Source organism: Canis lupus, chromosome 4 (assembly GCF_048164855.1).
Source record: "Canis lupus baileyi chromosome 4, mCanLup2.hap1, whole genome shotgun sequence".
Lineage (NCBI taxonomy): Eukaryota > Metazoa > Chordata > Mammalia > Carnivora > Canidae > Canis > Canis lupus.
In genome coordinates this window covers 71,666,436-71,690,539 of record NC_132841.1, presented here as the reverse complement: position 1 = coordinate 71,690,539, position 24,104 = coordinate 71,666,436, and positions in this window count along the sequence as shown.

The following is a 24,104-nucleotide window of genomic DNA, read 5'->3' as shown; positions in this document are numbered from 1 at the left end:
TAAGGCGTGAGCACTGAGCAATTAGAAGGATCATTCACTGGCCATAGTAACTGGCATGCCCATGCTCATGCATATTTGTGTAGCAACCAAAGGATTTATTATCCAGCAGGTTGCCACTGAGGACAACTATAATGTGATCCTGCTGGGATTTTAATAGCCCATGTACCCTGGAGTTACCTTACTGTAAGAGTGAGAGAACTGGGGTATTTATACTCACTCCCATCCGACATTGGGTGAAGACTGCTTCCTGGACATTAATTCTCTGGTACTTCTGTCCTGCCATTCAAGTGGCAAAGTAGGCCCTGGAGGACTGAGGATGCCCTTATGCAAAGAAATGCTGGTACTGGCAATTAGAAGTTAGGCTGCTGAGTGTTCAAGGGGTTTTTCCCTGGGGATACAGACAGGGCACCAGCAGCATCACTATGGTGGCTGGGGGGCATTTGAGGATGTTGATGGGGCTGAGATGGGGATCACAATCACAATATTTTCTCTCTCCCTGTTGGGCACATCAGCAGCAGTAGCCTGCTGAGATTGTTTTAAACAAATTGGTCCTCAGAACATGACTTTTAAGTTAAATGGGATTAAGGAGGCGAAGTATATAATAAAAATTGATGGCAATGAGAATAACGTAAGTACTTAGTATTTGTTGGTTTTCTCTTTTGGATAGGCACGTCCTCCCCATTTTCCAGATGAAGAAATGAGGTTTGGAGATATCGAATAACCCTCTACCCAAGGACATGCAAGTAAAATAATAGAGACACGATTTGATTTCTGGCCTTTCTGACTCCATAAAACAAACTCCTGAAATGTGAAAGGTTTTGGTTTTTTTTTTTTTAAATGTGAAAGGTTTACCACAAACCTTCCCCTTTCCTTCTCCCTGCCTGATCCTTCTTTCCTTCCTTCCTTTCACTTTCAACAAATATTTGGGTATGTACTATGTGCTATTCTAAGCACCACACAGCAGAGAATCCACGTTGGTCTTCTTTGATGTAGAGAATCATCCATCCCTTCTGTTCCCAGGTCCTCCCCTAACTTTTGTAGGGCACTGGCACATGTAAAAATGGAGGCTCCCATACCATGTCTAAATATTTAAAATTTGTAAATCAAGTGGACAAATGTTAAATAAAAATGTTCCATCCTCGTGCCTTGACAAATATACCTGCACAGAGGGCAGGTTTGAAGCAAGAATTTGTAGGCTCCTGGAGTGCAGTGCAGGGATGCGGAGGCTCAGGGCTTGTGACCTACTTACCCATTACCTGCTGCCTCTCCTCCTTCCCTAACAGCCCTGCATGAGAGGCACAGTCCACACACAGGTGTAGACCTCTGCACCTGCACATCCAAGCTCCATCCCTGGAAACAGCCACCCTTTGGCTGCTCCTTGGGCTTAGTGGTGTTTGCACTGGAGATGTGGCCTGCCCTCAAAAGAACCAGCCCAGGAAGGCTCTGGGAAGTGGGCTTGGGACCACTGGGGCAGGAAGGGGGCACAGCCAGTGGAGGGCCAGAAGTGTGAGGTCCGGGGGGCCCTTTTTCCTGGGACGGGAACAGTGCTATTCCTCTGTGTCCTCTTCTCTTCAGAGCTTACTTTCACATGCTTATTTTATTATTATTGTAATTTTTTGAATTGGTCTTCCGAGAATTTTTTGGGGGGGAAAATGTGGAATTCAAACACTCATTGAACAGAGGGAGAGGGTCAGTTCTGGTGAGAGATGGTAGATATCCCAAGAAGAGAAAGAACAGGATTGTAGAGAAAGAGGCAAGGGCTGCTCTCTGGCCTGCATAGGCTTCTCCACATTGGGCAGCTCTAGTCTATGGTGGGAGAGATGCGCTGCCTGGTGCTCTGTCTTGAGCTCTTGGTGGGTTTATCCAGACCTCTGGAAATGGATGAGACTTCAGTACCAGGTCTTCGGCCTATCACTTCTCTAGTCACAAGAGCCCAAAGTTCTGGACAAACTTCCAACACACACAGATAGGTCATGCTTTCCTCTACTGGGTCAGGTTGTCCCAGGGGGAGTCAGATGGAAGAAAATATCTGACCTGAATAGCACATGTGCATGCTGCATGAGTTCCCCTCTCTCCCTTGGGGAAGAGATATGGTTTCATATTTACTAGAATTAGGTCTAATGCCCATGCTTACGTGTCCAGTAGGTGATAAAGATCTCTGTTAATTCAGTCAGTACTAATTGCATGACTATTTAATGTTTGTGTTCCCTCCTCAGGTGATTATGTCTCCTGGGCACAGGTGACAGCCAATAGGTGTGCCCCTTAGGGAATCACCAGTAGATCCAGGATGGCGCTAGCTTATTTAAAATGTTAACTTCAACATAGTGGGCAGAGACAGGAAGGGTCCGCAGTCATACCCAGGCTCAATGAGCAAAGTGCTGTGACTACCATGAGGAATCCAGCTGATAAACTTATCCAGGTGTTGCCATCTTGGAAGCTCCCAGGATAGAGATCAATTCTACCCCCATCTACTTCAGGGGGTAGATGACTCCCGTGAGGATCTCAGTGGAGCTCATCAGCAGAGCCCTGCCAAGAGAGCACACAGCAGACCCCATCAGTCACCGACTTCAGCATCCAAGTCTTTAGGGAGGACCCAGAGGACCCAGGGGATGGTACGCAGATCTGCACATATGAATCATGTGGGTCCAGGACCTCCCTCCCCTTCCATGCCACCACCAGGTAAAGTAAACTCTTCCTCTCTCGGGGCCACCTTGGAGAGAAATGGAAAAGTGGGGCAAGGAAAACCATAAGATCGAAATATCTAGGATATTGTTTAAAGGATTGGATCAGGTGAGGTTTAATTTTCCATCCCTACATGGTATAGTGAAGGGCTCAGGAAAAAGATTAGAGCAATTATAGAAAATAATGAAGCTATATTTTCTTTGTGTCACTAAATGTAGGGTAATTTTGAACTTGCTAAAATTGTCTTTGTCCTGTTTCTATTCAGTGATGCCTGCACGCCTGGGGCGCACATATGCATACATGCTTGCTTGTGCACACACACCTGCACTTGTACACGTGCAGGCACACCTACACTTGTACAAGCACACACACAGCATGTGTGCAAATTTTCCCTACCACCACCTCCCCCCAGGGGAGCATTAATGAGAAATGTAGATGTAACTGAGGATTTCAAGGAGAGATGGAGATCTCATTGCGTCCTCTGCAGCAAACAGGTTTATAATCCCCCTTCAACGCTCGACTTCATACTGAAGATGCACCTTTTTCAAATTTGAATATTTGGTATCTCTGAACCAGAATCCATCTTACCATGATGGTGTATCATGGCATAATTGGCACGTTCTCATAGCAATGCCTAAAATAATGGTGTGTCTTATACTGGCACCTTCTTCTATTGGATGAAGTCCCTGTAGCTTTCTGCTTTGCTGCCTTCCTCAACTGTGGCCAGAGGCTTACTCACTGAGGCAGTTGCATCGAGTGGTTCAAAGCACGATTCTAGCATCAGACTGTTGTTCGCTAGCTCACCTTTGAACAGTCAAGTGACCTTGGGCAACTTACTGAACCATTCTGGGTCATTGTTTCCTCATCTGTGAAATGGGAATAATATTAGTAATTACCTCTTAGGGTTGTTGTGAGAGTTAAGTGAGTGATACGTAGAGATTGAGATAGTGCCGGGTGGAGGTAAGCACTAGATAGAGTTATTACTCTTTAGTTGCCTCTCACACGGGCCCAGTCTCCTCTTACCCATTGCCTCCCCCTCCTTTTTTAAAGATTGTATTTATTTATTCATGAGAAACACACACACACACACACACACACACACACACACACACACAGAGGCAGAGACACAGGCAGAGGGAGAAGCAGGCTCCCTGCAGGGAGCCCGATGTGGGACTCGTTTTCTAGGATCATGTCCTGAGCCAAAGGCAGATGCTCAACCGCTGAGCCACCCAGGCGTCCTTGCCTTTTTCTTCCTAACTTATTTTATGAATAGGAGTTCAGTGACCACTGTTTGCTATCTAAACATCCCTAGAGATCCTTCTTGTCCTCCCCAGCTGGCTTACTTAAATATTTCCTCCAAACAGATCTGTTTTCTCTTTCGAGGAATTCTGAGTACTGTATTTTAATCATTATTTCTGAGGCATCTGTGGTAGATGCAAGAGATGGTGGGATATGAGCCTGACTGGAGTGAGTATATTCATTGGGGAACAGTAGGGCATATGATGGGAAAGATAGGTTGGAGCCAGATGGCCATTTCAAGAATCAGTGGGATATTTCTTCAGCACATCCCCCCATATCTTTTGTGTCCACACTGTGGTTGCCTACTCACATTGACCAGCCCATATAGGGTGCAGTGGGCTTCCACACTCTCTTCAAAGCCACTTTTTCCCACATAGAAGGCTAGGCTCGAGAAGACAAGTTAGTGGATGTGAACTGAGAGATTAATTGGGCTTAGGTCAAAAGTGGAAATTCAGAAACAAACTTTTAGATATAGAAGCCTTCGATAAAGGTAGACAAAGAGACACCCGGCATATCTGGGTCCAAAGTGTGTGATAGGCCTGAACGTTTTCCATAAGATGTCCCGGGCCCTCAGTGCCAGAGTTGGAATGGCTGCAGCCTTGTTTTTTTCTTCAGTGAGGCTGGACAAGATAATCAACTCTAGCAAATGGGAAATGTCTCTTGTGTGGGGTTAGCACTTTCAGCTCCAGAAATCACACACTGAAAGCAGAGAGTCTTTTGGCATAGGATGATCAATTGACCTCTAGTGGTCAGTTTTCTATCCTCTTAGTTCTTTTTGCTGGTGACCTTATTAAGAACAAATAGCTTCTAGTTGGTCACCACTGGAACAAAGGAATGTTGAACGGGGATTAAAAAATATTTGGGGGGGGCTTTCTTTCTGGGGGAGATTTTTTTTTTCTGGGGGAGATTTTAATGAGTCAATGCTTTATTTTACCATGAATGTTTATAACCAAACCTAAATGTGCGTAGGATCTTGAATCTCCTCCCACAACTATTTCCTATTTGTTCCCAGAAAAATTCCAATGCCAGATTTTGTCATAGCAACCGGAGGCAAATATCAAGACAGCAATAAGGAGCAAACTCGGGCAAGGGTTTCTCTCCAATGTGATGAGAGTCTCTGTAGGGCACTATCTGCATGAAGCCCTTCGAGAACCACCATGATTGGCCACACGGTTCCTTGTTGGGGAATCTAGAGGAGTCCCACTTTGCTGACATCCAGGATCCACCAGGAAATGCACCTCTCAGGTTGCCAGGCCAGGTACCGAAAAGCTGACCTGCTGACTCCCCAGGCTGTACATAGCCTGTTGTGTGTTTATCTTTATTTTCACATGTCAAGTTTTCAGAATTAAATGTATTGAATTATTATTATTCCAGCCTGCATTTCCCGCGAGGGTTTAAGCATATTATTGATTTCCTAAATGGTCCCCTCAAGTGCTTTCTAGAAGCAGGCAGGGTGTGTATGAATAAGCAAACAAAATAAAACCTGAGAGACTTCTAACCTGCTCACGGTGTTCTTCCTCCTGCTCCTTTCTTCTTTGCTCTTGTCTTGGTGGTGCTCTGAGATCAGACTCCTTGTGCCCGTAGGTCAAATCATCTGTAGTTTTGCCACAATGCGGCCTTCTTGCTGCAAGAACCTTTGAGTTTTGAATAAGTTATATTGGATGTTGGTTCTGAGAAGGGATGTGTTGGCAGCTGTTTATCAGCTGGCTCTCAGACACAGAATTGCCTTGCTCTGTAGAGTGTGCTGATGTCTGTAGTGTAAATACTCCAACCATGGCCAATTTCAAGGTGCTGAAGTTATGAGTGAAGAACTGGAAAGAGATACACACAGTTAACTCTAAGGAACTGGATGCACCATAGTACTGATTCTGTGGACTACACCAGGGGTTCTCAACCTTGGTGCTGTGACACTTTGAGCTGGATAATTCTTGTTGTCAGTAGCTGTCCTGTGCGTTGCAGGATATTTAGCAGCATCTGGCTTCAATCTACTAGATGATAAAAGGAGCCCCTTTCTGCCCCAAGGTATGACAAAAATATCTCTAGATATTGCCAAATGTACCCTGAGGGGCAAAACTGACCACCCAGCTCTGGGCCAGTCTGCACAGATGGTATTCAGAAGGTCCATTCAGCAGGCAGTAGGATTTTATCAGCTGTTCTCCATGAAGCATCCTTAGCATGCCTCTGAAGAGGCTCTCCCTTGGCATTTTGGATGTGGTATTTTTAAAAATCAGAATGTATTTCCTTGAGGTGTCTCAAGAATAGTGATGTCATGAAGAATTAAACCAATATAAAATGTGGCCATGAGGGGAGAATCAAGATAATTCCACAGACCCGATTCAAGAACAGAATAGATTATAATGGACTGTAAAGGTCCCCTCCTCCAGGCTTTACTTGGTATGGATGAAAAATGAGACTCAGAGGTGAGGAGTGAATTGTTCAAGGGCACAAAGCAAGCTGTAGATGTGCCTAGGTCAGTTGTTGGGTGATGGGTAAATGCCTCTGTGACATACTGGGAATTGGGACTGATGCCAAATTGCCCCCATGAGGGTTTTGTAGGTTTTACAGTGTTAGGTTTTCATGGCCATATTTGATATCTCCCTGTCCCAAACCCTCCCCTGCCCTGAAATATCTGCTCATGAAAACCCCATTATAATGAGGGACTTCTGTTTCAACTGAATTATTCTCATCAGCTTCTGAAGTGAGTAGTTGATTCAAATGTTCTATTCAGGAGGGTCAGGCTACTTGTCATTCGAGAACAAACATTGAAGATTGTCCCTGATTTCTCTCTCCTTCCTTCCACATCTGCACTGGGCCTTCTCATTGATGAAGTATCTCATGCCATTCTCAAAGCGATTTAAGGAAAGGACTTAGGGAAGAAGTGAACTTCCAGCAAAAAAAGTTAAGACCACAAGATTAATGTGATAAATAAGAAAGTCTCTCCTAGTTAGCATTGAAAACGTGTTTTCAATACACAGAGGTGCCCAGTCAGAAAGGAAGTATTATGGAGGGATGATTTTCATCAGCAGAGTTCCTTGGCTTTGGAACATCCCGTGAAATTAAAGAAATCATATGCTAGTAAGTCAATATGCTTCAAGTGCCAATAAATTGAGCTTAATGAGGACAGCAAATCTGCTTTTATTAGGATATTGAATAAAGGTGAAAGGAGTGCTTTGAATCATGGCTCCTTAAAAACACATCAACATTCGAAAAGAATTAAGGTTTGGTGATTTTGTATGGAACAATTCATCACTTCACTCCAGATTGTTTTTTTACAATATGAAGTCTTGGCTCTTGAGAAAATTTCCCATAACCAAAGTTTATTGTCATCACCTCACACATCTCACATTGTACTTTGTCGCACCCCCCTAGGTCCACGGTGATCATGCAAACCAGCCTCATGGGCGGCTTACCTTACACAGGTCCTCTAAGACTCTCTGGGCCATTTGGATTTTTGCTTTCTTTTCCCAGGGGATGATTCAGCCTCAACAGCTGAATCTAAAGGAGTCAATAATACAGGAGTGTTAGTGGTGGGTAAGGGTAAGAAGGGGAGGTGTTATGGGTTGTGGGCAGCATTTGATGCAACTCTGTACAACACTCCCTGCTCTGGGCTGTTAAGGCCATACAGCTCTATGAGGAAAGGCCTCATGGGCGATGGAAAGAATTTTTCTTTCTTTGGCATGGATTGTGAATTGATCTAATCTTGTTCCTTTTTTATGAAGAAGCTGTCTACTCAGCAACTAATGATTTTTTTTAAAGCAGTTAACAATTTACTGTATAATCTTTTGAAAATGTTTTATGCATATATTGTCAGGAACTTTTCCAAAGGCTCATTATACATCTTGCCAAAGTATTGTCCAGAGGAACATTGCCGATATACACTCCTACCTACTGTCTAGGAGCACCGTCATTATTGTAATTAAAAAAGTCAACATGTTGGGAAGTAATATCTTATTTTTTATTAGAACTAATATAACTCTAATGATGTTGATTACCATTTTGCATGTTGACTCTTTTATTAGGACTTGATATTTTTAGACCAGTTTTAGGTTCACAAAAAAATTGACAGGCAGGTACAGAGATTTCGCATATGCCCCTATTCCAACATGTGCATAGCCTCCCCTGTTACCAACATCTTCTGTTAGAGTGCTATATTAGTCACAATTGATGTACCTATATTGACACATCATCATTACCCAGAATCCATAGTTTATAGTTTGTTCTTGGTAGTGTATAATCTACAGATTTGAACATGTAACCATCATTATGGTCTCATACAGAGTATCTTCACTGTCATAAAAATTCTGTTCTGCCTATTAATCTCTCCATTTCCCTGCCAACAACTGTTCTTTTATGATTTTTTTCTCAAAGTGGAAAAGGTAGGAGCAATAGCTTTCAGTTCTAAGGAAAGGTCCTATTAACCTTTGTAAGCCCTAGGAACTAGGGAGTGCAAAGTTGAGAAGAAAATAAATAATTTGATCTATAGTATTTGCCCTTGAGCCAACATCTGACACTTCCAGAGCTTAACACTGCACTCTTGCAGTGTTACCCATGCTACAAGAGTATTACCAAGAGATGTCAAGACATGAACAGTCTTGGTCATTGGCAACAGCAGTTCCAAAGAGCTGTCTTGCTAGACTATTCCTTCTAAAGATTCATTTTTGCCAACTTCTTGTCTTTGTCATATGATCCTTCCTGGCTCTGCAACGCAGATGTGAAAAGTGAAGAGAGCATGCCTTTTCCATTTCTAAAAGTGGAAAATACACAATTAACTTTGGGACTTTTAAAGTATTAATACTATTCCCCATATGTATCCACAGCCATATGTAGAAATAGATTTAAAGGATGATGTGTACATGCACATGGCTTCTCACTATCAAGTGGTTAAAACTGATGGGCTTCAAGCTGGGTTTTGGGGGTTGACTGGACACATGGGCTAGGATCTGGTCCTCAGTTGTAGACTGAATGCCCTGGTTAGTCCCTTTGTTGAGAACTAAATCAGGTGGTGGGGGTGGGGGGCAGGGGAGCCACTCACCTCACCTACACCCATAAGCCTGTTTTATTCATCAGAACAACTTACCAGACTGTGAGCCCCCTGGGGATAGAACTCAGCTTATTTTGTAACCTCAGTGCTAAGCATAGTGCCAGCCATGTAATAAGCTCTTTTAAAAAAATTATTTTATAGTTTTATTGAAGTATAAGTAATGTAGAATCAACTGCACATTTTTAATTTTTCCATTTGATGAGTTTTGATATATGTATACACTCATGAAACCATCACCACAATCAAGATAATGAACATATTCATTGCTCCCGAAGCTTCCTTTGCAATTACTTCCCTTCCTCCCACTGTTCCCAGACAACCAAGGTTTTGCCTTCTGTCACTCTAGATTAGTTTGCATTTTCTAGAATTTTATATGCATGGAATTGTCTTGAAAACAGAAGTCACTCAAGGCAGAGCAACAGGTAAAAGAAGCCTGGATCCCTGAAATCATAGAGAAATCATGGAGTGCTGTGCTAGCCCTGGGCTAATGACCTCCAGAGCTTTTAAAAGTCTCTTTTGTGTTTTATGGTTTGTTTTTTCAGCCAAAACGGCCCTAACTACTACAGTTAGTAAGGGTAGAGTTCGAACAAGAGGGAGTGTGATGTTGCACATCATGCAAATGTGCCCATCTTCACACTAGGGATTTTTCTTTCTTTCTTTTTTTAAATTTTATTTATTTATTTATTTATTTATTTATTTATTTATTTATTTATTTATTTGAGAGAGAGAGAGAGAGAGTACAAGTGGAGTTAGGGGCAGAGGAAGAGGAAGAGGGAGAAGCAGACTCCATTTTGAGCCTTTGACCCCAGGACCTTGAGATCATGACCTGAGCCGAAGGTAGACGCTTAACTGACTGAGCCACCCAGGCACTCCTCTAAGGATATTTCTGAGTAGAAACATGGCATCAGCTGTTGGACTCTCTTTTGGTGAGTTCTGGAAAAATGCTGTGATTCATTATAAACCATTCTCCTTTTCCCAACCATGCAACTCCCTCCCATCAATATGTATCCATCATTAAGAGTTTAGACTTCTCAAAATTATAACTCATTTTACATTTATTTACTTTTAACTTGGTGGTCTCCGGTGAGACATGACATTAGCCTAATCTCATTAAATTTTTTTTACAAATCATATGTATGGTGGTTTATTTGGAAATGCTTTCTATAGATGTCTAGTCTCATTTATCATGTAGGAATTCTTATTATGTTTAATTCCCAGTGATCGTTTGGCTTGTGACTCTTTTTAATATTTGAGATATTTCAAACATCCAGAGAAGAGTGTATGTCCAGATGTCATTTATCTGGCAAACATGACTCTGTAGAACAGTAGCTGTCATTTTATTTATTGCCTTAGTGGGACTTTCTTTTTTCAAATGGCACTGTATGCAGAACTCTGTTACATAAAACATCTATCAGAGCTTTTCTGGTTGAAGTGTGAGTGGAGGGCTTGGAGCCTTTCTGGGTGAACACCCCTCTGGCTTATCCCTCGCCTCACCATGGGGGCCCCTGAGATGTGCCCACAGAGCATGAAGGACATGTGAAGGAAACCACAGATTTAGAGTATGTTCAAGATGCAGAAAGCAAGCTAAACGCTATTCGGATCTCTGTGCTTTTATTCTACCCACAGTTATAGCAAGCTTTGTAATCTGGTTTCCCAGCCAAAGAAGCAGAGAAGAATAACTCAGAGGAGAAGGCAGCCAGCCAGATGTGACTGTGGCTAACAGACCAGTGAGAAGAGGCAAGGATAAACACAAGGCGTTAAAAACCACCTTCTGAAGTCATTTGGGGTAAATGTCATCTTCCTAATAGGTTTCAATGGGTCATAGAGGCATATTTTTATATATTTATATATTTAGATATGCATGTGTGTTTTTATATATATTTAGTGGGAGTCAGTCTAGTAGCATGTAGTATAAACTATGTACATACACACACACGCACACACACGCACACACACAGTGTTTTGTTTAGTGTTTATGAAAATGACCCTGAGGAGAAAAGCCTCCCTTATCTTTTATATTTTACATTTGTTTTATAGTTGATAACAGTAATACTTATGGGATGACTATTATTATGTGCTAGGTACATGAGTGTTTTATGTCTTTGACTTAAATTCAACCCTCACCACTATTTTACGAAGTAGAGACCATCCCCAGAGACACAGAGAAGTTAGTTCCCTTGCCCAGTGTCACACAGTGAGCGTGTAGTGGAGCTGGGATTCAAACCCAGACATCTTGACCCCAGGGCCCTTGCTTTTACTATGTGCCAATATCTTAGGAGCAGTTCTGATATTTATTTATTTTTATTTTTTAAAGATTTTATTTATTAATTCATTCATGAAAGACACAGAGAGAGAAAGAGAAAGAGAGAGGCAGGCAGAGGGACAGGCAGAGGGAGAAGCAGGCTCCATGCTAGGAGCCTGACGTGGGACTTGATCTCGGGTCTCCAGGATCACGCCAAAGGCAGGTGGGCCAAAGGCAGGTGCTAAACAGCTGAGCCACCCCAGGATCCCCAGTTCCGATATTTAAATAATAAAGTGTAAACATCTTGTAGCCGGCAAGTTTTTCTGTTGTCTGGAAAACCCATTTATCCAATAAGTGGAAAACTTGTCCTCCAACAATCCTGGGTAAATGGAAGAATGGATTGAGTGGAAACAGGAACACGGGCCTCTTCATGTTGTGTCTCAAGGGCTCCCTCTGCCGTGGGGGCTTTTCAAAGGCCCACAGAGAGGCGAACCAGCCCCAGCAAGTCTGAATAATCAGGAAATCCCCCTGGTTGGACTTGACAATGAAAATGAACCCCATCAACCAAACCCACCTGCACACTGGTTGCCTTTCCTTTGCAGTATTGTCATCCTCCTAGTGGCTCAAGACGTATTTTGAGGTTGACATAGAGACTACTGTGTTTTTTAGAGGCATTTCCTTTCTGGCCTGTGTTTATACATTGTGGTGGGAGAATCTGAGGCTTCCAGCTTCAAAAATGAATCCTGTTTCAAGTTACGAAAGTGCTGGGATGTGGGGTGCAGGTCAGCGTGTACCACCCCACGCGCTGGGAGTGGCCTGTCTTCGCGTCCAGCCTCTGTTGCCGTTCTCTGTGCTCTGCGACACAGAAGTTGCCTTGGCTTCTCCTGATGTTAAGTTTGTAGAGGTGGACTTTTCTGGAATCCCACTTTTCTGGAATGAAACACCATTTCTGTGTGCTCTGCGACACAGAAGTTGCCTTGGCTTCTCCTGATGTTAAGTTTGTAGAGGTGGGCTTTTCTGGAATCCCACTTTTCTGGAATGAAACACCATTTCTGGGAGCTTCTGATTGGAAAAGGTCTATCTGTTCCAAAAGAGACCCAAGAGCATATTTGCTCTGAGGGCTACTACCTCAGTCGGTTCAGGCTGCAATAACAAGATAAATTGGTTGGCTTAAACAACAAACATTTATTTCCAGCAGTTCCAGAAGCTGGAAGTCAGGTCGGAGTGCCAGCGTGGCTGGGTTCTAGCAAGGGCCCTCTTCCTGGCTTCCAGATGGCTGCCTTCTTACTGTATCCTCACATGGCAGAAAGAGCACTTCTCTCATCTTTCCTTTTATAAAGGGCACTAATCCCGCTATGAGGGCTCCACCCTTGTGACTTAATTACCTCTCAAAGACCTCAGCTACAAGTGCCATCATGCTTCAGTATATGAATTCTGAGGGTACACAAACATTCAGTCCATAGCAGCTAGAGTGTTAGTTTATTATACATTTCCCCCCTCAGTGTTCTTTTCATGGTTCCTGTAAATCAGGGAGTCATATGCAGCATATCTCACACATGCATACACACGGTCCATCAGCCAGGCTTAAAGCAATTCATTTTCTTCTTTTTGTTGTTGTTTTAAGAAGGTAAATCAAAATACTCAGCACATTTGCTTAACTGTTAGCAAAATCAACTTTCTGGTAATGTTAATCACACCATATTATTTTCAAGCCAATCCCACTTAATAACCTCTTCCCCATTCTTGCTGCCCAGTGAACTCCTATTTATCTCACAAATCTCAGTTTCTGTGTGACCACTTTTGTGCTATTTCTGAACACTGAACATATTTCTATTACAGAACATATCTCATGAAGTAGTTATTTGTTGCATATCCACTGCCCTTGTCAGGGTATGAGTTTCATGAAACTCATAGGTAGGATTTGTAACTTAGGTAGCACCATACTCTTGTACAGGTGTACAGAATTCTAAGAGCCCCAGGCCCCTAAGCTTCCCACCTCCCCAGCAGACACACATTATGGAATTCCCCCTCCTTGAATGTGGATGAGATCTATGAATAGGAAGGATGTCACTCACCTGATTGGGTTACATTATATGGCTAAGGAAAGGGATTTTGCAGATATAAATAAGTTTCCAAGTCAGTCAGTTTTGAATTAACCCAAATGGAGAGCATACTGGTGGGCCTGCCATAATCAGGTGAAAGGTCTTTAAATCAGCCTAGACCTTCCCAAAGGAAAAGATTCCTCTTCTGGCTTTGAAAAAGCAAGCATGCATGTTTTAATACCATGGGCCCACATGGCAAGGATGAGAGTGGCCTCTAGGAGTTGAGAGCAGTTCATGGCCAACAGCTATCAAGAATATGGGGAGCTCAGCCATATAGCCACAAGGAAGTAAGTTCTGCCAACAAGGCAAATGAACTTGGAAGTAGATTTTTCCTCATTCAAGCCTCTGGAATGGGAATGTAGCCCGGCTGACACCTTAATTGCAACCTTATGAGAGCCTGAGCAGAGACCCAGTTTAGCCATGCCCAGACTCCTGACCCACGGAAACTATGAGATAGTAAATGTATGTTGTTTTAAGCCACTGAAGTTGTGGTAATTTGTTATGCAACAATAAGAAACTAATACAGAAGGCATTTCTTAAATGTTTGTTGAATTTAATTTAATCAGGGAAATAGAGCATTTAAAGTGAATCTCTGCTAAAGTTTTGGCCAATTTTAAGAATGGAGACGTCTTAAAGAATTGCTGTCTTCTTATGAGTCTTCTGCTCATCCAGGCAACTTCACACACGTCCAGGGGTTTCGTACATACCAACTTCTGATCGTCTGGAAATAGGAAGTGAGATTCTCTCCAGGCGTCGCTCAGCATTCTTGGGAGATAGAATGGCTAAAAATTGATGTTGAAATGAGACCACCATCATTTTTCAGTCTGCTCACTATGTACAGAGCTCAGGATGATTAGAAAATGTAAAACACATGTGAATGGCTCAAACCCCTTTAGTTAAATCACATTTACATAGATCAGTTTTCCCAAAGGACATAAGTGAGCTGAACTTAAGCAATTAAAAAAAAAACAAACCCCAAACTAGAACCTTTTGCTAAAGCCAAAAAACATGGATGAGTTAAACCGTATCAGATATAATGGTTTGTTTTGAGAAGTGTTTGGTTTGTTGTCTATACGTGTGCGTGGTTTTTTTTTTAAGACAGATAGAAAAACAGACCTTGTAAGATCTTTGGCTGCCAAGGTAGAAACCCAGTATACAGGGTTTAGTTCCACCAAAGTAGTTGATACCATCAGGATCACCGGTGACCCAGGTCAGGGACATGCTGCTGGCTCTCCGTTACATTCCAGAGCCACTTCATGGTCCATGGCAACAGAGGAACTGTGAATGTGGCTGAAAACAAAATTGGACCCAACCCTGGCCTTGGTGTTCCAACCGGAGCAAGTTTCTAGGACCTTGAAGTACCACTTCGGGGGGGATCCTCCTTGCTCTTCTGCAGTGTGGAGGATAAGAATAAACGTTCTGGTCCCAGAGCATCTTCTCTCCTATTGCCAACATTTTCAATTCCATTTGCCATTAGCTAAATGTAGCTTCCTATTTCGAAGAGGCCGAAAAAGACTTTTGGAGGCCTCACAGACAGTCTCGGAAGGCTTCATGGGCAGCAAACAACTTCTAGCAAACTACAATTTGATGAGTTAAGTGTAAACGGATCAGAGACATATGGATTACATTTTTGGGGAAATACACATGGGCTTACAATGTAAAGCGGGGCAGTGGGGGTGGGGCTAGGGTGGAGAAGGGAATGCTTGGAAAAATGTGGTTTGGGTCTTGCCAATTGCAGAATGTTTGAAACAAATAATCTGAGATGTTTTGCCCAACCTAGAGCGCGGCTGGCTTCACCCTTCCCTTCTATTTACGTGTCATTTTCAGACTTGGCATACATGCCAATGCTGGCTTGGGTCTTGAGTAGATTTTTTTTAAAAATGCAGTTATTTTGAAAGCTATTGCATGTGTAGCCTCTGAGTGTGAAGGATGGAGTGGTACTGGGGAAGAGATGGGCATTTAGAAATATCTCTCTGCCCCTGGATCCAACTATCCCTAAGCCGCTCTGCTACATTCCACTCGTGAAGGTTCCAAGTCCATCCAGGCTGTGCCCGTGGGGGAAATGTGGCAGCTTGAGAAAGTCACTTAACCACAGTCTCCCCACCTGTAAAATGAGGATAATATTACCTATCCCAGGGCCCCTGGGGATTGAGATGCTGTGGAGTGTGGACTCTGGAGGCATATTTCCTAGGATACCATCACATCCCTGACACTTGTGTGAGCTTGGGCAAGTTCTTTAGCATCTCTATGCCTCAGTTTCTTCATCTGTATGATGGAGATAATGTTAAAATCCCCCACATGGGGTTGCCTTGAGAATTAAAGGAGTTACTACATGTAAAGAACTTAGCACGGTGCTGGGCACATGGTAAGTGCTGGGCAAATGTTCACAGTTGCTCTTGTTCCATTGAGCCTCTGGGTGATGTAGAAAATGTCAGCTTCACCCTAAAGCCGAGGACGAGGGGCGGCACCTCCCTCCTACTGCAGGGGCTCCTCCTTTTCTTTTCTTTTTTTTTTTTAATTTTTTTTGGCTCCTCCTTTTCTTACTGCTTCCATTTCTTCTCTGCGTCTTTCACCCCCCGAATAAGAAGCAGGAGAATTTTTCTGTTTAAAATGAGGCTCATTGTTTCCTCCATTCTGAGGAGGATCCTTTTCTCTCCTCTGCTTTACCACCCTAGAGTCACTTAATTCAGGAGCCCACCTAAGTCATACCGGGGTGTGAGGGAAGTCTGGAGGCTGGAATGGAAGAAAACCATGAGCCTAGTGTCGCACTGGTTAAAGGCCTTGCTTCTCAATCCTCCTTGCGCTTGAGGGTGCACCAGGGAACATTAAAAAGATAATAGAGGTTTTGAGTGTGGAGCTTGGGGATTACTAAGTGTAAAACTCTCTAGATACTTCTAATGTGCAGTGAGGGCTCAGAACCATTCTGGCTAAAGCAGAGTGGGCATTGCAGGTGCTTCTCATGGTCACTTCTGACCCTCACCCTTTTTAACCTACTGTCCCTTCCTTTGGAGGCCAGATGGGATTTCTGTCCTCTTGAGCTCTGACCTTCATGCCCTGAGCAAGCTTTCCTCTGGGGCTCTGGCTTTGAGGTCTGCAGAAGCTAAGCTACTTCATCTCTGAACCCAGGTAGGCTTTGGGTCAGAGCTGCCATCCAGGGGGTTGGACCACCCCAGCTCTGCTCTGGCTGTCTTGTCCGAATCCCCCCACCTTCCTTGCCCACCTAACACTTTCTAGCTGCTGTTTCCCTGCCACTCCCCTCTCAGTCAGCACCGTGTTGCTTCCTCTGTTTTATTCATTGACCACCACCCTCTTTTGCTCTGTCACATGTAGTTTCTGAGGTTCTATATAGTGTTGTGAAGGAAGAAGGGTTTTGGAGCTGGACCTGGGTTTAAGTCTCTCCCTGGCTGCTAACAACTTATGTAATCTCTCTGGGCCTCAGGTCCTCATTTGTAAAATAGAATAATCTTACCTGCCTGACCGTATGGCTGTGAAAATTATGGGAGATGAATAGGGGTGATGGTTATGCTGGTGGTGACAAGGCAGTGGCAGCAGTGCTGGTGCTGGTGGTGACGACGCTGGTGGTGGTGGTTTTGGTAATGGTGGTGGTGACGGTGACCATGACAGTGGTGCTGGTGGTAGTTGTGATGCTGGTGGTGATGGCGATGGTGGTAGCAGTATTGGTCATGTGGGGGCGGTACAGGTGGCGGTGATACGGGTTTGGTGGTGAGAAAGGTTCAATAGAGAAAGCAGAAGCTGGGAGGAAGGATCAGTGTTCTGTTCAGGGGAACCACACGGGAAGGCAAGACAGAAGGATCTTTGTTTGCATTTGCTGAGGCAATGGGAATAGCTGGCTGTATCAGTGAGCATTTGGTGAGGAAAGCAGAGCTACTTTGGGTGACATGGAATAAGGGATTTATTATAGCGATTAGGCTCACCCAACATGAAAGCTAGTGGAAAAGTCTATGCAAGGCTGTTGCCTCTGTGTCTGATGTTGGGCCTAAAGTTTCTACAGGCCAGCAGGGCCTGCATGTGGGATGCAAAGCTGGATATGATGTGGGGGAAAGCAAGAAGGAACAAACTGGAACTTGCATCTGACTCTCACCGCCTCCGATCTTGAAAGCACAGGTGACCCGTAGGACAAGTGGACGCCCATGATCACGGGGGCACATGTGCCCCTGGCCCAGGATCAGAGGAGCTGCAGGAGACCCAGTGGGCAGGGGAGATGCTGTGCACCTGGCCAGCGCCCACCCCACCGAGGTGAGCCAGCAGGCCTGAGGCGGCGTGTGTGGGCCCCTGCTCTGCCTGGTGCCCTAGTCGGGCCTCCTGAGCATAACTGGTCACTGCTTTACTCTGCCTTCCAGATGTCACACAGATTTCTCTTGTTCCAGCCTGAATTCAGAGCCATATAGGGAAGGAACTCAGTGATATTGTTTGGTTCTTGTGACATGGGACAAAGCCACATGTAGCCCAGATGGAGTATAAGCTTCAGAACCAAGAGTGGCCTGTGCATGTCGCTCAGCTTTATCACTTCCAGCTCAGAGAGGCAAGGATAACTAGAGCTGAGCTGAGGGCCACTGGAGACTGGACCACAGAGCCCTTTATAGTCTCAGGGTGAGGAACAGCCTGGCTGTTTTGTCTCATCCCCAGAAGCTGGGTTCTTTTGATCCCCTAAGCACGGAGGCCTCACATCTCTCTCTCTCTCTCTCTCTCTTTTTAAAAGATTTTATTTATTTATTCATGAGAAACACAGGAGAGAGAGAGAGGCAGAGACACAGGCAGAGGGAGAAGCAGGCTCCACGCAGGGAACCCAACGTGGGACTTGATCCCGGGTCTCTAGGATCACGTCCTGGGTCTCTAGGATCACGTCCTGGGCTGAAGGCGGCGCTAAACCGTTGAGCCACCCGGGCTGCCCCGAGGGCTCACATCTCTTACCCCAGTCCTCGACTTTTCAGTTGAGGTGGAAACACCAGCCCCTCTTTGGGACTCTGGTGTACCTCTGAATTCACCCTGACATCTCTTTAAATGGCTCTTTTCATGACATTAACCCTGCTCTCTGTTTCTGACCCCTATGCCTGCTAAAGCCTCTAGCTGGACCTACAGGTCTCTTTGGTGGCCAACATCCTCAGACCCTGGGTCATCCCTATAATGCCTCTGGTGCTCAGGACTTAGAGCCTTGGGAAAGCTTCTACCCTCTTCCTAATACTCTGGCCTCTGAAGGCTTCATTTACTAACAAATATAATTATGATATAATTTTTATTCTTTAATTTGAGAAACGTCTTTATCAAAGGTGCATTAGAATTTAACTCAGCTGTGTTCTCTCTTATTTTGTCTCTCACTGCTCTAACCTGCATCAAGTCATTGATGCGTAGCCAGGAATAGGAGTTGGTTTTGGGTTTTGTACTATGAAATGAGTCGTCTGAGATTTGGTAGTCCAAACCATCTCTCTCTCTCTCTCTCTCTCTCTCTCTCTCTCTCTCTCTTTTTGCTATACTACCTGGTTTCTGAACATTTTCCCCACCTGCAAGCAATTTACACAAATTATAAACTATATAACTGGTGTAATCTCTGTAACCATGAGTAGATACTGGAAAAGGACCAGTTGTCATCAGGTTTGAAAACAAAGAAAAGGTCCTCTCACTGGTGGCCTCCTGCCTGATACTTCTCAGATGGTAGACAAGTTGTTATAATTATTTGCATCTCAATTTTCTTATCTGCACAATGAGTGGGTTGTCTTGCAATTCACACCATGTTCTTTGAAGACCCCAGGTTGCCGAGGACTCACTGGGACTTTGTGGGTAGAAAAGAGCACGGGATCTAGGCTCCCTTCATTCCTCATTCAACTAGTGAAGAATCACCTATATCTATTTTATATATTTGATTTCTGTGATAGATTGGATTATTTGTTAGCCAATCACTCCCTCCCCTGTCTTCCTTGGAGCAGACCACACTTTCCTGTCTACTGGCTTTCGGCTTGGCCATGTAATTTACTTTGACCAATGAAATGGGGGAGGGTATGACATGAATAGAGGTTTTCAGTGTGCTTGCAGGATTTGTCTTGCTTTTTGTGCTCTTCCATTTACTAGGAGAATATGCCCATAGGTAGCTACCAGTCTAGAAAGAATGAGAGATGTGTATAGCAGACCCATAGCCTGAGTTCCACCTAACTAGCTTATCCTCAACCTGCAGGTCTGTAAACATAAGAATAAATGTTGAAAACATTCTATTTTAGGGGGTGGTTTGTTGCACAGCATTATTACAGTCATAGCTAGTATAGCTTACAAATACATTTTATTTTTTTTTATTTTAAGATTTTATTTATTTATTAATGAGAGACACAGAGAGAGAGGCAGGCAGAGACACAGGCAGAGGGAGAAGCAGGCTCCACGCTGGGAGCCCAACGCGGGACTCGATCCCCAGACCCTGGGATCACGCCCTGAGCCGAAGGCAGACACGCAACCACTGAGCCAGCCAGGTGTTCCTACAAATAAGTTTTAATCTATAATCAGATTCTTTGGTTTAAGAGAAGTTTGAAAAGCTCTGGCTTTGCTGATTTTCCAGCTCTCCCATCCAGTTCTAACACCCTGTTTCTTTTTCTGTGTGTATATAGGAGAGGGGAGAGGGAGAAAGAAAGAGTTTTAGAAACAGAAGTCTTATGGAAAGAGAGAAAGAGAAACTGTAAGTTTCTTTGGGGGGAAGGGATGGTTATCAGGGAGCAGGGAGCAGAGATGGGCTGAGCCATAGTTAAAGTGTATTCTATTTCTTTGAATCCTCAAGTAAGCAGATTTCACTCCTGATATTATTTTGCACCATTACGTTATTTTGTCCATTCATGTATTCCATTTGCACAACCTCTGAAATTCCAGGAAGAAGGTAAAAGAATAACATTGCACATAGCCCTGGGTTGTGCTGTGTTTATTTCATGAGGGACCATTCACTTGGCCTTAACCTCAAACCGACCTTTCTGACTTCAGACAAAATGGCAAAACTTTAACAGATTTAAAATCATACTTTAAAGGAACCGAAATGGCTTACTTCCTGGGCGAAAGATATTTTCCATTCTTGTTATTTGTGTCCATGGACATAGGGAGATAACTTTTAGGAATTCCTAGACAACTTTACCACTGACGTGGATGCATAGATACTCTGGGGTCTCAGACAATTGGCACCCCACCCCAAACTCTGGATATGTGAGCTGCAGGTTAGAGGGAGAAGGACGGTCTTAGGCTATTTTCGAGCCATTTTACTCCAGCCCTTTGCAACATGGTTTAATTTTATTCTTGAAGTTTTGAGAACATCTCAAATGCAAATATAAAACTGTTGTCCAAAGCCATGAATGAGGGATATGTGGATGCCCACTGTTCGAATGTGTAATTGAAGGGTTACCAATACCATGTTTGAAGATGAACAACATTTTGCATCAGATCATTGGGAGATGGTTCTCTTCCCCAGAAGGAGTCTTCTGGTGTTTGTGAGGCCAGCATGAGGCAGGCTGGGCTTTGTGTGTGGCAGGGGCTGGGTTTGAGGTCATCTCTGCCATCAGCCTGTGCTCAGGTTGTGTCTTACACCGATGGCCACCTGATTTTGGGTATCAAATGATTCGCCTGCTTGTTTATATTAGATTGAACGCCTTGGAGCTGCTTAATATTTTACAGACAGAATTTGGCACTGCCTATACAGAGGGAGTTCTGCTGCCATGCTCTAGGGGACCTGAGTCCACGACCCACAGTGCCATGTGTGGAGAAAATGGCTCTAGGAGATGATTTAATTCTGGTTGATTCATGAATGTCTAGCAAAAAATGTGCCAATAGTTGTATTTATTGAGTGCCAGGATATTTTATAATAAAAACCCTTTTCTGATAACGTCTAAAAAGAATAAAAGAACATATACCTGCCCAGCTAATAGAAAGGGAAGATGGAATTTAAAAAGATGAAACTAATCCGGATAAAGGCAAGAAAAAAGGGGAAAAGGGGAAAGGAACACAGAACAGTTTGGACAAATAGTAAGGTCGGGTATTTTAATACAAATAAGTCAATTATTACATTAATGTTAGTGAATTAAATACTACAATTGAAAGGTAAAGGTTGTCATACTGAATAAAAAACTTAACCGAAGTACATGCACTTATAGGTCATATACTTTAAAATAAGGTGTCTATAAATGGCCACAGTCCTTTCTGAAAGCAGCGTGGCAGTATGTATCAAGAGTCATACATTCATTTATACTCTTTGATCTTATAAATCATAGTTAAGACCTCAGAGTGTGAAGTGGGATTGACCTTAGTTCAAATCCTGTCTCTGCCCTGTACAATCTATGTGATCTTGGGCAAATAACAATCCTTTGCTTTTTTATCTGTCAAATGAGTGTAAGTTGTCTTTTTCTCATAGGGTTGTTGTGAGGAGTCAATGATATTTTGGGCATAAAGTGCTTAGCACAGATCCTGGCATGTAGTAACTGCTCAGTAAATGTTAGCTATTATAACCACTGCTGCTCCTGCTGGTTTTATTAACTATTAAGAGCAGCTTTTATTAAAACTGCTGCTGCTGCTACAGTTTTTAATATCAGAGAAATAATTATATTCAGGAAACAGCAAGCTAAAGAAAAATGTGGTATGCCTGAAGGTGTTTATTGCATCCTTCCTAGAGCAATACAATATTAGAAACAATCTGATTCATTCATTCATTCATTCATTCATTCCAACAAATATTTATTGAGATCCTATTATTTGCCACGCACTACTTCCCACTGTCCAGGATGTATCAGTGAACAAGACAGACAAAGGTCCCTGCTTTTGTTATGGGGAATGTGTAGCTAAACTGTCAGGCAATAACCCAATGGAATGTTCTGCAGGTATTAAAAAATAGCAATGAAGACGCAGAGAGTTGTAGTACGTAAAATCAAAAAGCAGACAAGGAAAACATAGATGTCTTAAAATATGCATGGGTGGATAGAGACTAAAATGGAGCATTGGAAAATGAAAATGCCTGAAAGAGTGTGGGATCATGTTCTTTGTTTTCAATAACATATGAAATGGTTTTACGAAATTATGAAAAAAATATATAAGTAATTGAAAAAACTGAATTGGCACAAAGAAAAGCTTCTTATGGTTTAGGAATCAAAGTGAGGCCTGTAGGCAGCAGAGGAAATTGCCTATGTTACAGGGGAGGAAAATTTGGTCTTTCAGAACAGAAATGACTGTTGGAGCTTCCTGGTGCGCTGGCAACAGAGGATTTCATGCCAGGGGAAGGCGGATCTTTGTTAAGGAAACCATATTAGGCAGATGAGTAAAAGAGGCCCCGACGTCCCTAGAAAGGGGTGGTTCAGCCTGAAACATGTCTATATAATAAAGTAACAGAAATTTCCAGTTTGAGACTGGAGGAGACTGGAGGGAGAAACAGAGATCTGGTGTCTGGAAAATGGGGAGAAGATGAGTGAGGAAATATCCAGCTGGAGAGGGTGAGAGTGGCAGGGATAGAACAGCAACTTTAAGAACACTGATGACTAATATTCAATTTTAAGCTGTCTTCTGTTGCTTTTCCCACACTTCAGTGAAAGTATGATCATGCGAAGCAGTGATTCTCCATTCTTTTGGGGAAAGGGTTGGGGGAGGGAGTAGCGTCCCAGGAGGAGAACACGCACAGGTGCATGCTCAGAGGAGACTGCAAATGCGGGAGGCAGGATGGTGAGGGCAGACCAAGAAGTCCCTTGAAGGGGGAATTTAAACGTGGGGTGCCTAGGAGACCTCGAGTCCCCCCAACCCTGCCCTCTTTTGGGAATCTGGAGGAAGCCACTGTATTTCCATGGGATGGGGGCCAGGACATTTTGTTTGGATATTAAAAGAAGGCTGGTGCCATAGGACATCCAGAATTCATATACACAGGGTGACCTGAGGGGTGCTGGCCAGAGGCTACCTTTTCCATATTGACCCTTCTTAAAGCCTCAGATTGCTTCATTACCACCATTACCAATACAAGCTTTTGCAAAGAGACACCCGTCTACCTAGGAGTCCTGCTATTTTAGCTGCAGCAAGATTTGGGATAAGTTCTGTCTTTCCATGAAGGTCTTAGGGAGGATGATGCATTTGGCAGATCATTTAGCCACAGAGGCAGGAGGTTGGGCAGGTGTTGATGGATGGGGGGCCGAGGAGAGAGGGGAACAGCAAGCAGACATGCACAAGTGTGGTTTCGGGACACTGAGGCTGATGGGCTGCGGAGGGTGGCGGTGGTAGTGGTAGTGGTAGTGGTGGGAAGGGGAGGCAGCATGAAGTCTCCTGGGACAGCAAGGGGACTGGTATCTTGACCCTGTCTCCTGCTCCCAGGGAACCTTGTGACAGTGGTCCTTTCAAGGATAGTGCTCAACTCAACGGCTTCTAGAACAGCAACCTTATGTGGTCTTGGTGTACCCAGGTACCCAGGTGGGGGTGGGCAGGAGCCATCTGTCCCAGGTGCAGACCAAAGGGGTAGAGGAGAGGGGCGTCCCTTGTCTGCAGAGAATTTAAAAACAGTAATACAATGAGCTGATTTTTATTGTCATCTTGTGCCAACAATTTGCTGTGGTGTTAAAATAATAGCCGTCCCTGCCAGGACAGCCGGTTCAGGCCATCCCCGTCCTCTGGCCCGCTGCTGCTGTGGGCTGGGGAACAACAGACGTGGGGAATCCAGGAGAGGCACGTGCAGGAAAGAAACCCAAATTCCTTAAGCCGGTAAATAAGAGGTTTCTCAGGACTGAACTTGAAAAAA